Source organism: Panthera leo, chromosome F2, assembly GCF_018350215.1.
Source record: "Panthera leo isolate Ple1 chromosome F2, P.leo_Ple1_pat1.1, whole genome shotgun sequence".
Lineage (NCBI taxonomy): Eukaryota > Metazoa > Chordata > Mammalia > Carnivora > Felidae > Panthera > Panthera leo.
Genome location: NC_056695.1, coordinates 51858205 through 51869662, shown reverse-complemented (window position 1 = coordinate 51869662; position 11458 = coordinate 51858205).

Sequence of the window (11458 nt, the reverse complement as noted above, 5' to 3'; positions counted from 1 at the left end):
ATATTATAGCTTCAGACTCAAATATTCAACTCAATTTTTATTTTTAAAAGCCAACCACATATAGCCAGGGTTCATTTGAGACCGTTTGGGAGTTATCCATAGTTGTATTATCCATCTAGACTCGTCCCCTACTTTTCCCCGACGGAGCCCCGACTTTTGCCCATTTATCTTATTTATTGCGTACCTTCTGATGTGTTATTTGCTGAGGATACAAAGATGGTAAGGCATGGTTACCCTCTAGGCACTCTATTAGCCACTTACCCCTGCCCCCCAAAAATCAGGGCTCTTGCAGGAACAAGGTATGTTCCACGTGTCTCTCTCCAGCATTGTTTCACTATGTCGCAATTCTGTTCCAAACACCTTAGGAGCTTTAGAAGATTCAGAGACATCTCCCCATTCTAGGCAGGACCTTAACTGCATTTTTCAATCACCATGAAATGAAAGTTTAGGATGATTAGACCAGAAAAAGGGCTATTCCTTTATGCCTGACAAAAATGGGCTAAGAAGAAACACTCCAATAATACCAGCTCTGCTCTTGTTTTGAGCAGTTTGCGTGTCTCCCACCTGAGCAATCCAGGACCCATAAGGCTTGCGTACTATTCACAGCCCAACCTCATGGCCGTGACCAGTGGCAGCTCCCAAGGAGAGGAGGTGCTGTGTCCTTTTACTGACTCTTGGGCCTCAAACTGTGCTACCAAATCACAATGCTATTACTTCCTCTGAGTCATGAAGAGGCAGGTCTCTAACTGGTCACAGAATCATTAAACATGCAAAATTTTGATGAAATTTTACCTTAAAAATTTTATAAGATCAACATGCCTTCTTCCTTCGTGTAATATATAGAACTTATGTTACAGTGAATTATGTAAGAATAAACAGCAAGCACAGTTTGTTAATCCTATTTGTTTCCTATGAGAAGAGAAAAAAATATGCTAAATTTCAGGGACTGAGGCCCTTGGTGATGATTAATTTTAGGTTTCAACTTGACTGGGCCAAGGGATGCCCTGATAGTTGGTAAAACATTACTTCTGGGTATATCCATGAAAGTGTTTCTAGAAGAAATTAGTATTTAAATCAGTAGATTCATTAAAGAACATCTGCCCTCACTAATGTGAGTGGGCATCACCCAATCCATTGGCCTGAACAAAAAGGCAGAGGAAGGGTGAATTCCCTCTCACAGTCACGATCTCATGGCTCGTGGCTTGTGAGTTTGGGCCCCACACGGGGATCTCTGCTGCCAACGTGGAGCCCACTTTGGATCCTCTGCCCACCTCTCTGCCCCTCCCCTGGTCACACACTCTCTATGAATAAACATTAAAAAAAATTAATAATTTATTTGTTTTCCCTGAACCAGTGTCAGACCAGCAGTTGAGAAGAGAGGTGACTCAGTGGTATGCTAAAATGCCAACAGGCTTAAAATAGGCCATTTCTACAATGGTTCTTCACTTTCCAAGGCAGTTCCTTGATGACCACAGGGGCAAAGGAAAATAGGGTGAACCATGAATTTAGTTCTAACTCCTCCTTTCCCTAAACACACACACAAAATCTCCAGTAGAGAAGACAGATCCAACAGAGTCTAGAATGTCTGACACATCTTTACAGTCATCTGGTCTCTGCTTTTCTCCCAAACAACAAGGGCAACATTCCCTGTAATAGAAGAAATGTGGGAGGAGAAAAGCCATATAAATTGGAAGTAAGTTTAACCTCAGCAAGAAGTAAAATTCTAATAATGAAAATCCTTGGCAAAGAAGCCAAACTCATCACTGGAAATGCGACGAAGAAGCTGGATGTTCATGGCAAGGCGCTCAAGAAGGGATCTAGAGCTTGAATGAGAAATTAAAGATTCTCTGAGATCCAAATATAGGACACAAAATGACACCAAGCTGTTGTCCAGCCCCCAAGAATGGCTTTCTTTCCCCATGTAGCTTGAGAGGCCACCAGGTGTCAGTGTAAGCTAGAAAATAAAAATAATTCTTTGGGTTGTTTTGTGTGTGTGTGTGTGTGTGTGTGAGTGTTTTGTTTTTATAACTCGCCTAAACTTACACGAGGAGAGAACATTCTGGACATGATGGAGATAAAAATACTAAAGGGAATATCAAATACAGAAACTCGTAAAAATCATCAAGAAAGTTTGATAATGAACACCATAATCAATCAACTCCCAATTTTTCCTCATATAGAGAATGTTTTAGTTAACCAAGGACACGTTTGGGAGGAAGAAACCATGGTTTCTATTGGTCAAATATGCAGCAAATAGCAAAATTATTTTAATAAACTTGACAGGAGGTGCATTCCGACCCGGGATCAACACAAGCATCATGTGAAATAGGCAGCTATTTGAGAGTCACAGCTCTTGATTAAATTCCAAGGAATTATGCTGACTTTTCCACATTCCCCATGCAAATAACCTGGCTTTATATTCTTACTGGCAATTTTAGAAAAAGCTCTATTTAGGGAATTTCCTCTAGCCACAAAGAATCAAGTAAAAACAATCAACACCCCACTCCCATAGGAAACCTAAATTTACTATGCTTAGAATAGATGGGCACCGCCCAGAAAATCATCTCTTATCTTTCCACTTCAGAGGTTAATAGGTTCTTATGAAGGCCTCACCTATACTTTCAAATTAGCCAGATTCTTGAGAATTAGCAACCTTCTTGCCTTAAAACCATAATTACCCCTGAGGAAATGAAAACAATTACTTCTATACCACTTTATGCTTATCAGACATCACTTCTACCCACATTTGGTATTAACAGCAATCCTATTATATAGGTAAAATAATTCCATGCCCATTTTATAGGTGAGGAGATTGAGGATAAACACCCCAAAATTTGTACACTGGGTTTACTTCTTGGTATACACTTCCAATTTGTAAGTTTCTGACTCCACTCCAAGAAGAAATAAAAATAAAAAGCCATAGGCTTTTGAAAAGGTTTTCTATTTCCAGAGACAACTACCATACAATGGTAGGATAGAGACATATCTGAATATGGTTATCCAACAGGAAAAAAAAAAAGAAAAACATTTAATACAGTCAACTAAAGCAATTTTTGTCAAATTCTAAAGAGATTAAGTTTGCATGAGACTACACCACTGTAAACAAAATAAAAAATGTATATTTTTTTTCCTTCATGTCTTTGGCAGGAGCAGAGTGGATTATGAGCAAAATATTTAATGTTTATTTACAAGGCCTTAATTTCATATTTAAAATTTTTATTGTGACAAAACTAGGAGAGGTAGAGAAGTAAAAGTTATGAGGATTTGAGAAAGAGCTTCAACAAAATAAACGTTTACTCTCCTGAGTTCTGAACGGATGAACAGTGTACTCAGGCAGATGAGACTGGAAATGAGCACTTTATCACTCATGAGCTGGCAGAAATGTGGCTTAGGAGACACAGCACTGGGTTCCTCAGAATGTACCCTGACCAGATTCACCCAGAAGCAGGACCCAAGACAAGGGTTTAACTACAAGTGGTTTATTCAGGAATTAATCCAAGCAGGGGAGTGTGGGAGCGAGGCTGGGCAGGGGGGAAAGCTAGCAAGACTGAGTGCTAGAGCCAGTCACTACGGTGGGCAGCCTGGGGGATTCTGGGAGACAGCAGAGAACACACCTGTCAGATATCTCAACATCCAGTCCAGGAAGCTGGCATATTTACTCATCAAACTCGCGTTCCCTCCTTTCTTGAGAGTTGCCTTTAGGGACATCCACTCTTGGGCACTTCCAGCTTGCTGTGGGTATGGGCTAAGCAAGCTCATGTGGCAAAAAAAAAAAAAAAAAAAAAAAAAACAAAAACAAAAACAAAACTCAGAAAACACAGGTGTTTGAAGCAGCAGCCTTCTGCCTGTAGAGGTGAAGGTCAGAAGGGAGAGGTGGTGCACCCACAGCATTTGCTATACCCAAGGCACAGGCAGCACTGGCCAACCTTGGGCCTCCAGCTGGGCGGGCACCCAGCTCTAAGCTTCCCATGTGGCCAAGAGCAAAGCAGGCTTTGACTTTCCTGAGCGCGGACAGACAACGTCACTGACCCGCGCATGCTCAGTTCCTCACCCAGACTCAGATGAAATGAGCAAGTGAAGGGAAAAAAGGAGCCAGCAGTGAACTCAGTGCAGATGGAAAAACGAGACTGTCCAATGATGGCAATTCTGGGTGAGAACTGGGGTAGGTGAGAAGTATCTAGAAAACTTATCTAGAATGCCCTCACTCACTTGTTGCCAAAAACAAATCCCAAGCAAGCTTCTTCTTCTGGTGGGACTGCAATCCCTGAAGAGACTCGGGGTGAGAATCACTTAGCTAAATGCAGCCAACACTCAGAATTATGGAGACAATAGAGATAGTAAGTATTAGCTAGGATTCTAAGCCCCTCTTTGAGGGTGGTTTCTTACACACTAACGACAATCTTATGGAAGTAAAAGCTCCTTCAGCACCGACTAACCAGAAAAGGGGATTAGAAGGCATTGTTTCTTTATGTCTGCAAGGACTCCCCTGTAGTGGAGATGGGGTTTGGCGGCCCTGAAAGCCAGGAGGTCCTTATGCCGGTTTTCCTGCTGCCTTCCTATGCAGGCTTCTGGCAGCACTCACTGTTATGCAGAAACTCCACTCTGGCCAACTTTTTTCATTACAGAATAAGTGAGACACCACTTTTTAATCCCTTAGTTTGGAAATTCTACTGGTCCTCACCTTCAGGAATGGCCCTTTGCAGGGAGAAAACTACCAAAATGATTCTGAGGAAATGCTATTTTCCTGGAAGACAGCAACATCAGAAGGATCCTTTTCAATGCAACATTAATATAAATCTCACTGGCTTCTTTTGTTGCCGTTGTTTTCAGCAATGTGTAAAACATTCACGGGCAGCTCCTTTTAATCAGCACAGCAGGAGGTGTTCTACTTATTAGAAGATGCCAAATGCAGGCAATTACCAAGAATGCAATTGCTCCCAGATCTCATTTACAAGATGCTACTACCCGTGCTGGTGAGGAAGCAGCCTCAGGAATAATGAGCTCAGTCTTTGCCGATGAGAGGCCCCTTGCCCCACCCCCAGGACACTGGCAAGGTGGGAGGGTAACAGGGGTGAGTGACGGCCAGCAAACCCAGTAATGGCTTGGGAGGGATAGCTGGGGTGGAAGGAAGTGAAATACCTAGGCTCTAACTCAAAGTGGCATCCACAATTTCTCCCTGAGTCAATGGCCAGTCTCCTCCACGGGGAGCTAGTATTGCCACATATCCCAAGTTCGAGCTAAGTGACCTGGGTCCTCTTGTTTTTCCAAAAGGACGGAAAGTCAAAACAGCTTTACTGGGAGATCATTGCCTGCATATTGGCTTTGCTCTGTAGGTCTCAGAAGCCTTTGCTACTGGTTTTTAACATCTACATGCTGGCCTTTAACTCTGGACCAGCTCAGCCATCTACTGCACACGCCATACAGAAATGTGGTCATGAAGTACGCTGTTGGCTTCACAGTTACAGTCCCTTGTAGCAACCCAGAAAGAGTACTGGGCTTGATGCTATCATTACTTCATAGAAGCAGCATTACAGTTAGGCATTCCCAGATTATATTTAGCTAAACAACAGAAGGGGGTTAGAGGAAATGTAGGGGTTCTCAACAAATGCATTTCCTGTAACCGTGGCCTTCAGTGTGTGCCTGACGGTTCCCAAGTTCGGCAGCACATTAGAATCACCCAGAGAGCTTTCAAAATGTGCTCATGCCACGTCTCCCCCAGACCAATTAGATGACAATTACTGCGGGTAGGTCCCAGGCACTAGTAATTTTTAAAGCTTCCTCGTGATCTTAACGTGCAGCTGAGTTTCTGCTTTGTATTATTTTCATGGACAATAAATCCTCATGCTTTTCCAAGTAACTTTTCAATGCTTTCTGATACTCCAGGGCTGTCTACTCCTACTGTTCACATTTAATCTATTGCAGTAGTTAGCACTACAGAGGACCCTCAGTCTTTGTTACAAGGACCTTTGCCAGTTGGAAATACAGAAGACTATGAAAAAAGAAGGAGTTCTGGACTGAAATGGTCTGTTGCTTGAAAGTAGATTCTGTACTCAATGTTACCTTGAGGCTAGTCATTCTCCCTAAAGACTTGACAATTGTGTCTCTGTATTTTATGGAACCCCCCCCCCCCCCCCGCCAAAATGCGGAGTGCCCTCTGGAATTAGAGTATTGCTTGTATCCACAAGGCAGTACAAACATATATCCAAAAGGCTTTGACAAAAGGGGTCTTTACTCGTAGTTCCTGAAAAGTGACAGAAAATTATATAGCATAAAATTAAAAAATATGTTTAAAAATACTGTCTCCCCCAAACCCTACGTAGCAGGATAGCAAATGCTTCTAATATCTCTTCCCTGCTCTTTCAAAAACAGTCTCTCAAAAATATTCGGCCTACTGGGGATTTTCCACTTCCCTATCCTCTGTTTTTAAAAATCAAGTCCTCTTTCCATAAATAGCTTGTTTCTTTAATATTTATCTTTATATTTATATCTTTGTAATTATATAATATTTATCAATATTATTAATATTGATACCTTATTTTTCATGCCCAGCATCTGTAATTTCTTATTCTAGCAATAAAAGCACTTTTCCTTGGGAATTCACGCCACCTCCTTGAAAGTGTTTCAGGTGTCGGTGATCAAACCTGCCTCCGGGACTGAGCACCAGCCCTGGCCAATCATCTGCAAACCACTGTGATCCGCCTCCATTCAGTGCATACATGCTTGTATAGCCAGGCCAATCAGAGGCAACGGAAAATCCAGCACTGTTTATGCTACTGGAACAAAGACTTTCTTTTTCTTCTGAGGCCAGTTTCAGAAATCTAAGTTGTCAAAAGTGAGCACGAGGAGTCTGAGAATGAATCTGACGACGAGTATAAAACTTACGGGTGAATATAAAACACCTGGACGTGACAACGCACTACAAAGAGGTTAATCCCAAACCTCCTAAGCTTTTGATGAGATCCAGCTGTTCAAGAAAAACTACCCTGCTTCACACACAGAAGACAAACTATGTTAAGGGATTTTAAGTTAGGTTGCTGTCGCTTGGAACCGGAAGAGTTTTGTCTAATACAGAAACCAGCCCTTGGATGTAGAGTATTAGGAGTCCATAAATGTGGAATTGGCTGAACTGTGATGTGGTAGATGGCAGTAAGGATATCTCGACTATTACTAAGAAGTCAGAAAAGTTTGTTCCGTGATGGTTGACCCATCACCTGTTGTATGTGGGATATAGAGAACATGCCTAACAAGGCTGAAATACCGGGGCCATTTGCAGAAATACTCTAGAATGTAGGGGTGTATTGGTTACTTCATGCAGCCTTCACTAAGCCCCAAGAAGAAACTTCTTGTACAAAGAAAATCTGGGCATGTTAGCCCATCTGGAAACAGAGGGAAGAAAAGAGAACCGTACTATGAAAGACCTTTTCACGATGCAAGTAATCAACAGCGTTTTAGATTCTGTTCATCTTTTTACTTGCAGGGTTAGTGACACTAAATTCTCTGACCCAGGATAAAGTTGGAATTGAGGCTAAAAGTGGAGGAGATAAGATAGCAGGAGGAATCAACAGCATTCTCCCTCAGACTTCTTTTAAACACTCCAACCTGTGAGCTCCCTATCTAAACAGCAGACAATCCAATGAAAGGAGTCAGTCATTGGACTATAGGCTGAAGGACAAGGATAATACGGGACTTCTGAGCTATCTCGAGACAGAAACCAAGCTGGGGACTATTAAGCTAATCACTGCAAAGATGTACAGGGCTCTCGGGTCCACTGACCAGAATCTAAATTTTGGGACACTGACTTGATAAGATAACTAGCTTTGTCTTTACTATAATTGGTGCAAATAGGCTCCAAACCGATGAAGCTTTTAAGGGAAATATTCTTTCAGAGAATCCATAGTCTGTTGAACAAACACTTTTCTTTTTTCAGTTAGCAATATGTCTTGGGAAGAAGTCCATACCAGTGCCTACTGGCTTAAGCCTCTCTAACCTCTGCAAATGGTATTTCATTGGGCGAAAGTTTTATCATTTATTTATCAAGTCCACTATTGCTGACCACGGACTACTATCCAATTTAGAGATATCATAAAGAATTCTGCACTGAATACTTTTGACTATAGTTATAAAAATAGTTTTTAAATCTCAAACTTGGTACTATGGAAAGGGTTACCATATTTTAGCAGAAAGCTTCTGGGAACTCCCAACAAGCATTTGTTCAATAAATGAACGGATAGAGGGTGCCTGAGTAGCTCAGTTGAGTATCTGATGCTTGATTTTGGCTTGGGTCATGATTTCAAGGTTCATGGGATTGAGCCCCAGTCGGGCTCTGGGCTGGCAGTGTGGAGCCCGCTTGGGATTCTCTCTCTCTCCCTCTCTCTGCCCCTCCCTTGCTCACTCGCCGTCGCTCTCAAAATAAATAACCTTTAAAAAAATAAAATAAATGAATGGATAGCTATCTTTATTAACCATGAATGTTCTGCTTCATTCCCAGATGGGAGAGTCTCAGATATATCCTCCATAATGCTTCAACCAAAGACCTCATCGAAGTGCCACATAGACAGTGAATTTAGGATCTTACCTTTTATGATCCCCAAGCAGCCTGCCAGCACAGAGTCTCCACAACCCAATTATCTTTTTCTTCCTGCCTGGTTTTGTCAGAGCTCCACAGGTTCCTACTATGCCAGCAGCATGTTTGTGTTTCATTTGCCTGTGGCTTATAAAGCCACGGTTGTGGGTGGGTGGCAGGAACTCAGCACTTCGCTTCCTGAGTGATAAGTACCACCATCAACTGCACGCATATGGCTCCTATTAAAGTAAATGGAAGGCACGTGGAGGGCAAAATTGGCAAAACTGAAACAGCTGTAGCTATTGACCCTCTGTTTTGAATGAGTGCTACGTGAGGTAAATAGTCCGGTCTCTTTTTCTAACCTGTTTATATGACTTTCTCATTACATAATGGTCATTTCTTTTTCCCTCTGTTCACATATCCTAGGATTTTCCCCAGGCTCCTCTTGGTTCATTATTTCTCATAATGAAAGAAAAACACAAAAACAAAAACGAGAAAAGCCATTTTGCATGGAGTCTATCAACACCAATGACAAACAATAGACCTCCAACGAGGGCAGAAACCGGGTGACCAATTATTGGCATATTTTAAAGGAGAATCAAATATTTCATTGAGATAGTGGTTGACTGGAAAATTTCTTTTGACCTCAAGTGTCTAGGACTCATGAGTTAATTCAGTGAACATATTTTGGGCATCTTAATATTCCAGTTCCTCGTAGAATCTGGACACACACAAAACAAAGACAATTACTATTTCCAAGGATTTCACATTCTAGAGAGGACAGTCAAAAAAATTTCTTCCCACCATGAACCATGAACACCTTGAGGGCAAAGAAACTGCTGGTTGCTCTCCCGTTGTCAGCATTCAGAAGGGAATGTTGTATGAATAAAATAATTGCAATGTATATGAGGAAGCTAACTAGACAGAGAAGAAACATAGATTTGAAAGTTGAAAGAATAGTCTAAACTTGGATGGAGATTTTTGAGTCATCACCATAGAAATGTTAGAGAGAATATATAAATGAATGAGATCGACCAGGAAAAATACATGAAACTTGGCCCTCTTTGGAGCAACTGACCTCTAATGAACTGATGCAGGGCAAGGAGCCATCAGGTCACAAACAGAGATGTAAGATGAGAATCTATAAAAAGTTATGTCCTGGAAGTAAAGAGAAGCTATTATAACAATATACCATAAACTGGGTGGCTTATGAACAACAGAAATTTATTTCTCACAGTCCTGGAGGCCAGGAAGTCCAAGAATAAGTCACCAGAAAATTTGGTGTCTGATGGGGACCAGCTTTCTGGTTCATGGATGGCATGTTCCAGCACATTAACTTCACATGGTGGTAGAGGCGAAGGAGAGCTCTCTGGGGCCCCTTCTATGACAACATTAATCATATTCATGAGGACTCTGCCTTCACGACCTAATCACCTCCCAAAGGCCCTACCTTTTAATACTATCACTTTGGGGTTTGGGATTTCAATGTATGAATTTTGGAGGGACACAAATATTCATATCACAGCAGAGAGTTTCAAGAGGAATATTAACAAAGATAAGAACAGCTACAGAGTACATATATATGTAAGAGACAGACTGAAAAGTTCCCATTTAATAAAAAGGATTAGAAAAAATAAAATAAAATAGGCTAAAATTGTAGAGAAGATGTAGCCTAGGAAAGGGGAAGATGAAGTTAGAGAAATGATTTTCCTTTGTCTCTATCCTTTGGGGAGAAGCTTCCTTCATATCCCTCCACAGAACACAGCACAATGATTCTCAAAGAAAGAATTTTCCCATGCAATTCAGCTATGTTTTAAGTTGGACAAAAGATATTGTACTATTAAAATAAAATACTGATAATCTTTCCCAACTGGTACAAAACTTAATTTAAAAGGTGCTTGTGTTCTCAACGGCACGTTCGTCTCTCACATATTTGTATTACACTTTTGTGGTCCATTCTGCACCTTCTGATACCAAGTGCTAGTGTCTGAAAAAAACAAAGGGGGGTAAAAGTAATAGACTTTAAATGGGGAAACCTAGGAAGAAGCCAACCTTGTGGGTTTGGTGACTTTTTATTTCATAGGACAGGTATGCTCAAGATTGTGATTTCATGTTATAAACATAAAGTATGTTTTGGGTTCATATCATAGAATTAACTAGTCCATTTTTCATCATGTTCTGAAAAGTACCATAAAATCCAGGGGTTTTATGATATCTCCTGGACAAATTTGAGAACTGTTGGCCTAACACATTAGTTTGCGTGGAGTAATCAAGCAAACTTCCAAACTGTCATTTATTTATAGTCCTTTATATATAATCAGCAGAACAATGGTGCAATGGAGTCCTGAAACTGAAGAAATAATGGCATGGCCGGGCCAAACCTACTACTTACTCCTTCCATGTCTTAGCAGAAGTCTTATAGTGAGTTTAGAGTGGAACCAACCTTCTAATGAGAAAGCATCTTTCTCCTTTGTGCCTAGATGATGATGATGATTGCCAAGGACATAGAATATTCTAGACCAGGAAGTGAGACTATGGGTATATATTGGAGAATCTAGATAAATGAAGAGAAAAATTGGATATCTTAATAAATATTACTGCACAATATTTGATTCCCTCTATGAATAGTCTCAAAATAATACAAGTGAAATGTCTGAATTTTTCCTAGATGTTTTTTGGAGGTTCTGGATTCTGTTTTTTGAATGTTAAACTACTACTTAAATGGGACTACGTGAGTCTTTAAGTTCAAAGGGGTCACATCCAGAATTTCAGGTCCACTTGGGTCATTCTGAGGCAGGTCTCCAGTTAGCTGTACTAACTTCCTCAGCAGAGAACTTTCTTCTCAATAACACATTGTTACACGCATTCACCTCCAAATAACTACATCCTGGGCAA